Source organism: Pogona vitticeps, chromosome 4 (assembly GCF_051106095.1).
Source record: "Pogona vitticeps strain Pit_001003342236 chromosome 4, PviZW2.1, whole genome shotgun sequence".
NCBI classification, from domain to species: domain Eukaryota; kingdom Metazoa; phylum Chordata; class Lepidosauria; order Squamata; family Agamidae; genus Pogona; species Pogona vitticeps.
The window spans coordinates 59,883,738-59,897,457 of record NC_135786.1 but is presented as its reverse complement, the minus strand read 5'-3'; the positions used below and the strand labels follow the sequence as shown (position 1 = coordinate 59,897,457).

Sequence of the window (13,720 nt, the reverse complement as noted above, 5' to 3'; positions counted from 1 at the left end):
CAGAAAGATGTAAGAAACTGCATTATACCATTTATCTTTCTGTAGCCTTTCCCAGCTCTAGCTGGAGAAGACCTGAATGGCACATGACCCTGCTCACGTGCACATCAATTTGTCTTTTACTCGGCTATAGTTTCTCCCTTTCCTCCTAGCATACTCCAGCCCTTCAACAGGCTATACAGAGGGCACATTTGGTCTGCTAAGTCTGACTCATGCTTCTTTTCCGGTTTCTATTTCCCTACATCAGTGGTTCCCAACCACCAGTCCAAGCTAGTTCTTGGACTGCAATTCCCAGAAGCCTTCACCACCTCCACTTTCAAGTAGTAGTTATGACAAACATCATTCATGATCTGTGCATGGATGACCGGCATTCCTTCACATATCAGCCTATGTTCCCCTTTAGCTGATTAGTTATCTAAGATAGTAAGACAGCTGCAAGCATAATTTATACTTATTATGTACTGTATATAATACAGCAAGAGAGCCAAATTAAACAGTGGCATTCAGGCAGAGATGTTCCTCCCACATAAATGATCTTGCCTCACACTATTACCTGCCCTCTCATATTTGCATACCAACTAATCTGAAGTCCACACATAAGATTCAACTGGTGACCAGCAGATCACACCCAGTAGAAGAACAACACAGCAAGCGAAGTTGGATGGAAATTATTCATCAGCATCATTCATCAAGGTATGATTGCCTCCTATGCAACCCGTGGCTATTCTGTCTCATTACTTTCTACTTTTAAATACCATCCCTGGAATTACATTAACTTGCATAGAACTGAAATGACATTTTGCTATGAACTGTATGTCTATGCTAGCCAGTTAACTATTTTCTGAACTTATCAAAAAATAAATCAGATAAATGCATTTCAATAACGATATCCACAGTGGCAAATCCTGCTAATATATTCTGTTGAAACTTTTTTTGAAAATGGGGGTGGGGGTTTGCACAGCTGCTTAAAAATGTGCTACTAAACAGCAGGACTTGAGGAAAGCAGGTTTAATTAGGACTATGAAAAATATTTTATAGTCTGGCCTAGAGTCAATGCATTAATGCAGCAGTTCACAGCATAAGTCATAGATATTCAAGCATAACTGCTTCCTTCCACATCGCCACAACCATCAACTCCAGACCTCATCACTCCTCTATGTCAAGGAAGAACCTTGTGCCTCTTATACAGAATACTAGACTGTCAGGATGTTTTGCTGTGGCTCCCACCACCACCACCAATACTGCTATTATTCATAAGATACACTCACTGGGTTCTTTCAAATCAGCGTGTGGTTTTATGTCTTTGTACACATAGAGACACACACACGCACTAACAGAAGACCCATTGTTTCCCCCAAACCCTTTCTTTTTTTGTATGTAGAATGCAGAAACTCCTGTTTCTTTAATATGTGTAATACCTTCCTGAGAGTTATTTTTACCGATTGCTCCTCCCAACATTTTATTAAACTGTGTCTTTTTCCAGGGATCAGAAAAGGATTGAAATTCACAGCAATGCAAAAGAAAACAACTACTCCAAAATGCTATATGCACAACTCTCCCTCTCCCCATTCCCACCTTCACTGGGGACTGTGTTGTCCTTTCTCCTCCCTGTCTTGCTATATGAAATGTCAGAGTGCCGTCTGGATCAGAGGTTTTGATCCTAAGTTACTTTTTTCCAAAATAAAAGAGAAAAGGCAGAGCTGGAAAGAAAGGAAACTGAGATTAGAAGAGCTTCAAAGGCTCAAAGGATTGGTTCAATAGGCTGCATTCAGTTATCTCCACAGTATTCCAAAAATGGCTTACAGATTTCTTCAAAGGTTTCAGGTTTGTCTGTCTTCTTGAACACTCTGCACAGCCACTAAGGATAATTCTACTATCCAGAAGTGGGTCACTAGTGACAATTTCCCCCTGTTTTTCTAAGACTCTAGTCTCCTCTATTATTTATAAATTTCTTCATGTGGGATCTGCAACATAATGTTGCAGTATGGAGTGCTCTTGTTTCATGTTTCAGGCAGCCAGCAATGCATTCTTTTAAGGCATTCCTTTCTATCCTGATAGCATGCACTGAACACCCCAGACAAATACTTGGCATTCAGTAGCACACATACATAGCACTATTTTTGTGAGAGTACTCCTTAAGGGCTATCCTCTTTAAAAGCTTCTTTTTTTAATTTCAGTAAATATTTATGCTGCCTTCCACCCATGATTCCCTTCTTACTGGAGTCAGAATATTTCAAAAATATCCCCTCCATGTTCTCTGTGGGTTTTCCTGAGGACACCACTACAATGCAGAGCCTCCACCCATATTAAGCACTACCATCACCAATTGGTAGGAAGAAGGTAAACATCAGGAAGTCGCCCTATCATCTGTGGAATGTTCTGCATAAAAGGTGCACCTGACTGCTTTCAGATGGTCAAAGAAGACAAATTTATTTTAGGGGACTTTTCTACAACTCAGATTTAACTGTTACTATTTACTGGCTGAAATCCATTAGTAAGTTGCAACTAGAATAGCCCCACTGAATCAGTGGAACTCCCATAGGTTTTGACTCCTCAGTTCTCCATTGATTTAAGGGACGACTCTACTGCTTACTACATTGTTTTAACCTGTTTCAATTTATTTTAGTGCTGTTTTCCCCCTTTATTTTAGCTTAGAGGAAATGTAGAATGGAAGAATTCCAATAAGTACTTTGTGCGATCAGCAAAGGAATAGCTGCTTTCAATATACAGTATGATACCAAATCTCAGATTTAACCATCTTCCATACTGCACAGGAAGATTACCCGCATTTTTCGCTCCATAAGACGCACCTTTCCATAAGACGCACCAATTTTTAAGGAGAAGAAAACAGGAAAATATAATCTGTTTTCTTCGCTCCATAGGACGCACAGACTTTCCACCCCCCTGTTTTGTGGGGAAAAAGTGCATCTTATGGTGCAAAAAATACGGTAATTTTACTGCATCTATTGTTTACAAAATCAGATTAAATTCTGTTAGATACTTCAGGTTGCCATGGAAAGGCTGCTTTTGTAATTTATTAATTGTCAGGACAAATCATCTCATCATATTTGTAGACTGTAGTGCACTCTGTCTTTAGAGGCAGAAACTGTGTTACTTGGTTCCTTTTATGCAGTGGTTGCTATGGGATACATAGATAGCAATGTATACCTCCCAATAATATAGAAATTTGTAATCCAAACAATCCCACCTCCATTATCATGGTATTACGTACTGCTGACAATCATATCTTTGTTTTGCAGTACAGTGGTGCCCCGCATAGCGAGGTTAATCCGTTCCGGATTAACCTTCGCTATGGGAAAACATCGTTAAGCGGAACGGGGAAACCCAACAAAGTTTAATGCATTCCAAATGGGCCCAAAACTCACCGTTCTCTGATGTTTTCCCATGTTCCGGTGGCCATTTTTGGTGTTCCGGCGGCCATTTTGGGTGGTCTGGCGGCCATTTTGGAACTGCCGAACACCTGTTCCTGCATCGTAATGCAAGCATGCCCTCGCATTAGCGATGGGGAAATCCGCATAGCAATGCGGATTCATCGTTCAACGGTGCGCTCGTTATGCGAGGCACCACTGTACATGCTTTTGAGGTCCTAGATCAGAACGGACAAATCTGTTTGATTTGCCTTCTGTCTCATTTGAATTTTTAGAAGTCTCACATTTTTTCTGTCAAAGTTATGTAGCAATTTGTATTCTACGAGTTCTTACCAAAACAAAACAAAACAAAAAACCACAAAACAAAACGTGGTTTTTACTATTCTGAACTGGCCAGATTCAACAGGTAAAGTTGTTCCAAGGACAAAGAGGATTGAAGAGACTACCTCTTTCTATAATTATTAAATATGAGAAGTCTGCTCAAAATGGGGCGGGGGGACAGTTGTGTACTCAGACAGACAGACAGACAGACAGACAGACAGACAGACAGACAGACAGACAGACAGACAGACAGACAGACAGAAACCTTTATTAGCATACTATACAAAATTAAAACACACTAAAATGCAGATAAAACATTCAACAGCCAACCTGTGGCAGGGAACAGCGAAATGCATATTTAGGGCTCGGCATTCTGCGACAGCATGCTGCGTCACCTCTGCATGATGGAGTAGATGTATCTGGCTATTATCAAGATAAGTTCCTTAAGAGTGCCACCTAGGAGGTGTCGAATTTTTCTCAGGTTGTCCCATCCAGAATGGGAGGAAAAGAAAGTGCTCAGATAAGACAAGCAGATATCCTTATAGAAGATACAGTAGAACAACATATGCTGCAAGGATTCAACCACTCTCTGACCACAAGGGCAGACTCTCAGTTCTGTGGGTAAACCCATATATCTGCCCTGTGCTAAGTTCAAAGGTACAATATTGCACCTAGCAAGGGTAAATGCCCATTGATTTTGTGGATGCTCTAAGTGATAGAGGTAATTTCGTCTTTTGCCATGGGAGAAGGGCAACAGAAAATATAGTGGGGAACAGACCCTTTGTGCAGCACTATGCAGGGTTTGCCCCTCAATATCCAGAACTCTATTTTTGATTGTATGGAATACCTTGGAAGGGGGTATTGAACCCAGCAGATCTGGTTCGGTACTCTAATACTACATTTCTTATCGAACACATAGGGATTAAAGCAAGCCTTAAAGATCTAAGAGCTCAACATGTCTGATATATACAGTGGTGCCTCGCATAGCGAGCGCTTCGCTATGCGATGAAACCGCACAACGATGGGTCCCGGGCCATCGCTGGAGCGTTCGCTCAGCGATGGCCCCTATGGGCTTTTTTCGCTATGTGATGATTGCGCGGATGCGATCAAAGCATAGCGAACAGCTGATCGGCGGTTCCAAAATGGCTGCCGCTAAAACAAAATGGCGACCGCTGTTTTGCCTCGCTAACGAGGCATCCAAAATGGCCACCGCAATGGAGAAAACTCGCAGAACGGTGAGTTTTAAGCCCATAGGAACGTATTAAATCATTTTTATACGTTCCTATGGGCTTTTTTATTTCACTTAACGATGGATTCGCTGAGCGAGGGTTAATCCGGAACGGATTATCCTCACTAAGCAAGGCACCACTGTATAGACAAATACCTTAGTTTTGCTTTTTTCCCACATCCAAAAATGCAATTCTTACTGGATTATTTCACTGTTGTTAAATTGGGAGCCATTTTCTTAGAACTGTAGTCAGATGTCCAGAGATAAAATGTAAATGCCCAACAACATTAGACCTTCCCCAAACTACATTTACTAAAGAACTATATTGTAATTCTCATCATTCATTTCATAAACAAGCTTTGTTACTATATGCCATCAAGTTCCTTCCAACTTATGAATGTTCAGGTCTTTCAAATTAGAGACTATAGTTTCTGTTCTTGTTTTTCTGAGTTAACCTATTTTACATTTGGTCTTCCTCTCTTCCTGATGCTGTTTACTTTTCCTAACCTCACTGTTTGCCAGAAAGTTCTGTACTCCTATGATGCATCAAAAGTACAACAGCTTTAATTTAGACACTTTATTGCATTTGGCTTAAACTTTCTCACCACAGTACATCACACATCCAAGAAGGAAAAGTAAGCTTTACAAACAATAAGCAAGTATCTACAGAAGGGTAGGTAAAGTGTGGCCCTCCAGATACTGTTTTACTGCAACCCCCATTAACCATTGTCAGCATAGCCAGTAGTCGTGAATGATAGGAGTTGCACTCCAGCAACACTGTCTGGAGAGCCACATTTTGGTCTAGAGAGCCACTCTTGATCTAAGGTCTATGTCCCAGGATTTCTTCAGATAGATTAGTTCTAAATGGTACCGCAATCTGAAATCTAAATACAGTGGTGCCTCGCATAACAAGCGCACCGTTTAACGATGAATCCGCATTGCGATGCAGATTTCCCCATCGCTAATGCGAGGGCATGCCTGCATTGCGATGGGGGAACAGCTGTTCGGCGGTTCTAAAATGGCCACTGGACACCCAAAATGGCCACCGGAATACCCAAAATGGCCACCGGTACACTCAAAATAGCTGCCGGAACACCCAAAATGGCCGCTGGGACACCCAAAATGGCCACCAGGACACCCAAAATGGCCGCCGGAACACAAAAATGGCCGCCGGGACACCCAAAATGGCCGCCGGAACATGGGGAAACATCGGAGAACTGTGAGTTTTGGGCCCATTTGGAACGCATTAAACGAAGTTTAAAGCGTTCCAATGGGTTTCCCCGTTCTGCTTAACGATGTTTCCCCATAGCGAAGGTTAATCTGGAACGGATTAACCTCACTATGCGGGGCACCACTGTACACAGAAGCAGTATAGAGTATATGGCCTATTTGTATAAACAGGTTTTTAACAGATGTGCATTTCCCAAAGAAGATTTTGAAAAACATTCTCCCTTTTGGAAGAAAAGTGACATTAATTTTCTAAAATGGACCACTGTAGGTCTTGAGTATTGTTTGAGTTCTTCAAAGCAAACAAATTCCCCAAAAAACAAACCGCTATTCGGTTTTTTCGTTAATAGAGGCGCTCACTATTCGAGGCACCACTGTATGTCAGAAGAAAAGTAAAACCTGGGGAACTAATTACTGAGTCACTACTTAAGGGACAGGTGCTTCCCAAGTCATTAACATTACATATTGCTCTCCAAAAAGTTATTTATATTAACAAGTTTCACATTATCCACAAAATTAAAAACTAGCAATTTATCTCAAACCAATTACATTTGCTGTAAAGGTAGACTAGCTTTACAGCAACAAATTGCATTAATGTAGCAGCCTCTATTTTATACAATCTATATTAATAGGAGGTAGAATTAATTTTAATGAATACTGTACTAGGAAATTCAGTTCCCAAAACAAGAACGTCATTTTCATTTACACTTTTAAGAGAATTGTCATTTAATTCTATTCTTCAAAACTTTGCACTAGAAGAAGAATTGGCCTATACGTTCTCTCAAGATATCTGATGCAAGCACTATAATGCATCACAACGGAAGTCTATCTTCATCTACATGACTTTGCCTATAGATATCATTTCAAGATTCTAGAACAGATCACAGGAAAGTGCTGCACTAGTCTACTAACAGTAAATAAATTCTGGACAAGAGATATTTACCTGAGACACTAGCTGTATATAGTCCAACATCAAGTAAGTAAGTCCTTCTTGCCTGACTAGTATCATCATTACAGTCAGTAAACCAGTCCAGTTTTCACAATTTAGGATTCACAATTTAGGAATATTGCAACATATTCCAATAAACAAACTAAAGATGGGACCTGTGCATGAAACCTACATCTGCAAAGGACCCATGTTTTCTTAAAGAAAGCATGATATAAAACAAGTTAGCTATGAGTTTTCACTGGCTATATGTGCCTGTAAAATTTCATAATTACAGTAGTGTATTATGTTAAAACAATCTGTACTTTGTCAGTATTCTTCTCAGATAACTTCCATAAATCAAACATTATAGAACATGATTTTATGGTGCACCAGAACAGTTAACTTTTAGTGATAGTGATAAATAAATAAAGTGATATAAAATTATTTATACCACATTTGACATAAGTGGGCACTCAGCAAGGTTCAGTAGAAGGCCAACTGCTGATCACCAATGTAGGTGTATTATTCATTTGACAAAATGAGAAAGATCTGGTCCGTATTTAAAAAACTGAATGTAGGCGTATTGTATTTCTCACCTAGTTAGACAGTAGGATGTTATAGATGCCCAAGGGAGTCTTCCAGTTCTCAATACAACTATCTGATGGTGCTCCAAACAGTTAGGCCTTTCCCTTGAAGAAACAAAGTATGCACATAGAATAAGCAGTGGCTTTTTTTAAAAAAAAGGATGTAAATAACTCATCCACTCCTTTTAAACCTTACAAGTCAATACAACAAAACTGCATAATGCAAAGTTGTGCAAGTTTGAACAATTTACATTGTTTACATTATATTGTGCATAATTGTGCTTAATTTATGCAGTAGATCTTTCTGCATGTAGTATAATCTAAATCAGATTAGTAATCCAACATTAGTAACCCAACATTAAACCACAGACTCCTGACTTGGATGGAACAGGCAGTTGCTATTTAAAGAGATCAAGAAAGGAGCCTAAAAGATGACATGCAAAGCAGAGGAGTCAGAGAGAAATATTTCGATGTGATGGTCTTTCTCAGCTTAATAAACTATATTTTAAATAAACTATAGTGTATTATGCTGAGTGCACCGAAGTTAAAACAGTCCAATTGACTATTACTCTAAAGCTGTGGTTCTAGGTATACTTCTCCAGGAATTCAGTGAACTAACTCACTAATATTATTACCATAACAAATCAAGGACTGCCGAGTAAATTTTTTTTTGTCAAAAATACTAGTTTTGCATAAAACAACACCACATACAATGTACTTCAGGATAACAGAAGATAATAAATAATTTAAATGGCCGGTTTTCCTGAATAGAAGAAGACAAGCTAATCTTCATAAGAAAACCACGGGTAAGAAATATTGCTTCTAAAATTTGTTAGGCACTGGGGTTGAGTGGGTTTTGGTTTTGTATGCTTATCCTTTTAATTGCTATGTTTGTGCACCTGTGTTTATTTCTTCTGTAGCCACCCAAAGTACAAGGTGGGGAACAAGATCAATCAATCAATTAATAAAAGTCCATTCCACACAGATGTGAACAACTGAGAGGAAGGTGGCAAGTCTTCATGTCCTAAGCTCATGGTGAGAAGGGAAATATATGGGTGACACAAAACTATTACAGAGTTCATTCTGTTTTCTTCTCAGACCGTAATTCAGTGACAGATTGTTGCTGAACTGATAAAGCTACCCATTAACTTCAGACTGAAGGCAGTTTGGAGAGGATGAGGACAAACATGCTGAGACTTAAACCTAAGAAAAAAGAGCTAGATATGGGAAACCTGCTGATCTTGATGGAGAAAGCATGCTAGATGGGGCTCCTGCTAGGTGGGGCTGCACTCCCCTGAAAGACCAATTGCACAGCTTGATTGCTCTCAGGGCTATGCCTCTAGAGACACATAGGATGCATTTTATCATCAGCAACTGCATCCATATGTGAAGAAGCAAATCTTGGTATATGTAGCCATCCATGTTCTGCTTAGATCCAGACTAGGCTCACAACTATCTTCAGGGGGCAATGGGGATGCTTCTCCTACAAGGTATACTGAATGCATTTATTATTTTGATATGCATAGACAGTTGCATTATGTTGAACTGTCATGTGCTATATAAGAAAATTATGCAGTTTCCCTCCTGCCCAAAAAATTCCTACAGACACCAGACTTCACATGGAATTTGAAAGTTTCAGTCAGTACAGAATGCAGGTGCCCAGATAAATACAGTGGTGCCTCGCTTGACAACGTTAATTCGTTCCAGCGAAAGCGCTGTAGAGCAAAAACGTCGTAGAGCAAAATAAAAAATCCCATTGAAATGCACTGCAAACCGTTCAATGCGTTCCAATGGGCTGAAAACTCACCATCCAGCGAAGATCCTCCATTGGGCAGCCATTTTCCATGCCTGTGGAGCGAGAAATCCATCCAAAAACACAGCGGGGAGCCATTTTAAGCACCCGGTGGCCATTCTGAAAACCCGACGATCAGCTGTTTTGATCATCGTAATGCGAAGAATCGGTTCCCGAAGCAGGGAACCAATCATTACACAGAGGGAAAACCCCATTCAAAACATCGTTTTGTGGTCACAAAAGCGATCGCAAAAACCTCACTGTCAAGCGGATTCATCGTTAAACGGGATAATCGTAAAGCAGGGCACGAATGTATTGGAAATAGGTGCTCTATGCATGTAGCACTGACGTTCTCCTAGCTGTGGCCATTGTAATATGTTTCTAGGTACAATTTAAAGTGCTTTAAAGTCATAAACAGCTTGGAACTATGTGTTTTGAAGGTCTGCTTCCACCTATAAAAATGAAAGATGCAAGATTTTGGCCTTTTTTCTGCTTCTTGATCACGGCAGAATTGGTTTAAAAAGAAATATAAAGATAGGTAAGTAGACAGACAGATATCCATCCAATGTCCAACTTATTTGCATCACATTGAATAATCCATGATGGCTGGGAAATTCTAGAAGTTTTAGTGCAAAAAGGTAGTTTGTCAAACTCTTTATTTATCCAATGGGATGGACACTGCAGCATCAGCTCAGAAAAATTACTGCAGCCACCACAGGGTTTGCATGAGAAAACAAGCCTGCCAAGCAGAACGTAAACATGCAAAACTGGATCAAAAGAACAGCATTGGCAGCTATGACTATTCTCACTCTCCTTCAATCGTGTTTTCAGCCTTGGACATGTTACAATTCCTCATTCCTCTGTCTCTTACTTTCTGCCTAACCAGATGGTTTGATGTTTGGGTTACACCCTGATTCATACAACATTTATAAAAGCATGCAGTATTACCAGCCAGATTACTGGAGGGCAGGACCACTACAGTGATTTTTAAAGACAATAAGCCAGTCTAGAGGCCCTTCGAAAGATTGTAATAAATAACAGAAAGAGTTCAATGAAATTAAGAGTACAGTGGTGCCTCGCATAACGAACGCACCGTTTAACAACGAATCCGCATAGCGATCTATTTTTTGTGATCGCTAATGCGATCGCATTGCGATGTTTTGAATGGGAAAACATCGCATTGTGATGATCGGTAAGCGTTTCGCTTACCGATCTTCACATTGCGATGTTTTTAGAACAGCTGATCGGCGGTTCCAAAATGGCCACCAGATGCCCAAAATGGCCACCACAAGCATTTTCGCGTGGTTTCCTCGCTTACCAAGGCAGCGAAAATGGCGGCGCTATGGAGGATCTTCGCTGAACGGTGAGTTTTCGCCCCATAGGAACGCATTAAACCAAGTTTAATGCATTCCTATGGGGCTTTCAGTTCCGTTTAGCGATCTTTCCAGATAGCGATGATTAATCCGGAACGGATTAACGTCGTCATGCGGGGCACCACTGTAGGGTTAGTTGACATACTGAACAAAGAATTGTGTATACAAGCCTAGACACTAAAAATAATTGAAGACTTTTTAGCTACTATTCAATATATCAACAGAAATATAACTGATATTTTGTGGGTTTTTAATACAATTGTAATCTTTTTGCAAATAAATACTTAAATTGGGAAAAATGATAGTGGCTCGAATCCTATTCACACAGCTCCAAACACATGAAGCAGATGATGTCACCAGCACAACTTTTTTTCTTTAATTGCTTTTTTACACCCGGACTCAATTCCAAGAATCCATAGATATCCCTTTTCAGTCCTCAATGGGGGAGCCTCTGAGATGAGAAAATCAATTGTGATTATTTTCAGACATTAAAGCCTTTCCCGGGTTAAAAGAGATCCATAGGGTACCTCAGAATCTGGGGTGGGGAAATAGGAAACTTTTAAATGAAGATAAAAGTCCACACCTGTTGACATCATCAGCTTTCTGCACACAGAGCTGCACCAACAGGATTCCATCCTGTATAATGTTGGCTACAAATAGTGCTGCTAAACTGAAAGCCCTCTGAGGAACCAATTTTAATTCATGACAACATGTTAATCAAGTTACACTTGTTTTGTAATAACTTATTTGGAAGCCATGCTTCATTGTGAGTGATTAGCACTTTGTACTTAGAAAAGATTACAGACTTATAGAATAATGGAGTTTGAAGGGATTTATAAGGTCATCGACTCCAACTCCCTGCTCAATGTTATTTAAAGGTTCATAATGACATGTGCTATAATCAAAATCGACAGGTTACCCACCTGTAATTGCAGTTCTTCAAGTGGACCTCTGTGATTCACACCCTGGGTGATTCATGCCTGTGCGGAGCCTCATTGGAAGATTCTAGAGCTTCTGTGGCAGCAATAAACACATTAGAATATGCCCCTCCCCATCCGTATAAGTACCTTGGCACCAGGCATCCCCTTTCAATTGAGTTGTGTCAACCGCCGCTTAATAATAAACAAACAATGGCATGACAGAGGGGAGGATGGGCGGGATGTGTGAATCGCAAAGGTCCACTCAAAGAACTACAATTACAGGTGGGTAACCTGTGGTTCTTCGTGCCCTCTGTGACTCACACGCTGGGTGACTAATAAGCTGTCTTACCCAGAGGCAGGGTGTCATGCCAAGGTAGAGGCTAGAACAGCACATCCAAATGCCGCATCAGACTTCTGCCGGAGGTTGAGTCTATAATGAAGGATAACGTGGACGGCTGTGCCCAAGTGACAGAGGCGCAGATGTCCGGAAGAGGTATGTTGCGGAGAAAGGCTGTAGAGGCTGCCACTGCCCTGGTGGAGCGATGGCGAACCACTCTAGAGGCTGGTTGTTGAGCAAGTTGATAAGCCAAATGAATGATAGAGGTATTCACGAAGGCTTTCATGGCCAGGATCTAATGCTCTTTGGCCGTGTTCTGAAGGTTGTTCTTCCTAACGTTTTGCCAGACTCTGTGGCCGGCATCTTCAGAGGACAGGAGAGCACAGAGTGGTTTGACGAAGGCGACGGAAAAAATGAAGGAAGGACAATCAGCTGGGAAAGATGAAATTGAGAGACAATTTTGGGGAGGAAGGAAATGTCCATGAATAACTTCACCTTATCAGGGAAAAATTGTAGATAAGGGTAGTCATAGCGTAAAGCTGCCAATTTACTAGCTCGTCGAGCTGAGGTGATGGCTACAAGAAAAGCTGTTTTAAAGGTGAGGAGTCTTAAGTCAGTTGTCGCTAATGGCTCAAAAGGAGCTTTGGTAAGCTGTTTCAAAACAAGAGTTAGTGATCATTGGGGAGAGGGAGGTCAAATATCGGTGTACATATGAGACAGACCTTTCAGAAAATGTTTCATTGTTGGATGTTTGAAGAAGTTTGCTGCTGGAGAATCTGGAGGTTGGTATATTATTGCTGAAAGGTAGACTCTCAAAGATGAGATGGAGAGGCACTTTTATTTGAGATGTAGGAGGAAGCGGAGAACAGTGGAAAGTGATGGATTGATGGAGGATGATGAGGAAGATTTAGTAAAGGATTGAAATTTCTTCCATTTGTATAGGTAGGCTTTCCTAGTGGATGGTTTTTTGGCATGATGAAAAATATTAATTAACAAGGGAAAATCTTCCATGCTGCCAGGGGGGGAACAGGTAAGTCCGGGTGTAGGACTTGGGAATTGTTCTGTGTGAGAAGGTGTGGCAGGCGAGGGAGATGGTGGATGTCTGATAAGAGACTGCAGAGAATTGGGAACCAAGCCTGTCTCAGCCACCAAGGGGCTATAACGATGGCACTGGTTTTGTCTTGTTGTAGACAGACGACAACTTTGTGGAGGAGAGGGAACAGCAGAAAAAGGTAGGTAAGAGTCTTGGGTCAATGGGAAACGTGCCTCCCTGGAAATGTTTTCCTATTCCTGCTCAGGAGCAATATAGTTGGCTTTTCCGATTCGCTCAGGAGGCAAAGAGATCGAGAGTTTCCAGCATAGTTAGCAGAATACTGATTGATCTAGTTCTCACTCGTGAGCTTGGGCTTCTGTACAGCTGAGCGAGTCTGCTAGGTCGTTGTCTTGACCAGTGATGTGTAAGGCTGTGAGACAGATGTGATGTTGCAGACACCATTCCCAGAGGTCAAACGTTAGGTAGAGAAGACCTGGTGAGTGGGTTCTGCCTTGTTTTAGGATGCAGTACATTGCCGTGGTATTGTCGGTGGCGATCTGTACCATTTTTCCTACAAGAAGGTTTCTGAAA

At 40.9% G+C, this 13,720-nt stretch overlaps 1 protein-coding gene across 20 annotated transcripts in view; it reads right to left on the bottom strand.

Moving 5' to 3' along the window:
- PTPRF (protein tyrosine phosphatase receptor type F) overlaps window positions 1-13,720 on the bottom strand; it is a 653,187-nt gene that overhangs the window by 483,577 nt on the left and 155,890 nt on the right. For 3 of the 20 annotated variants that reach the window (XM_078392787.1, XM_078392791.1, XM_078392785.1), the window contains exon 3: window positions 7,687-7,779. The exons of the other annotated variants lie outside the window; for them this stretch is intronic. The gene's annotated coding sequence lies outside the window, so the exon portion shown is untranslated. The remainder of the gene's footprint in view (window positions 1-7,686; window positions 7,780-13,720) is intronic. 20 annotated transcript variants of the gene reach the window in all.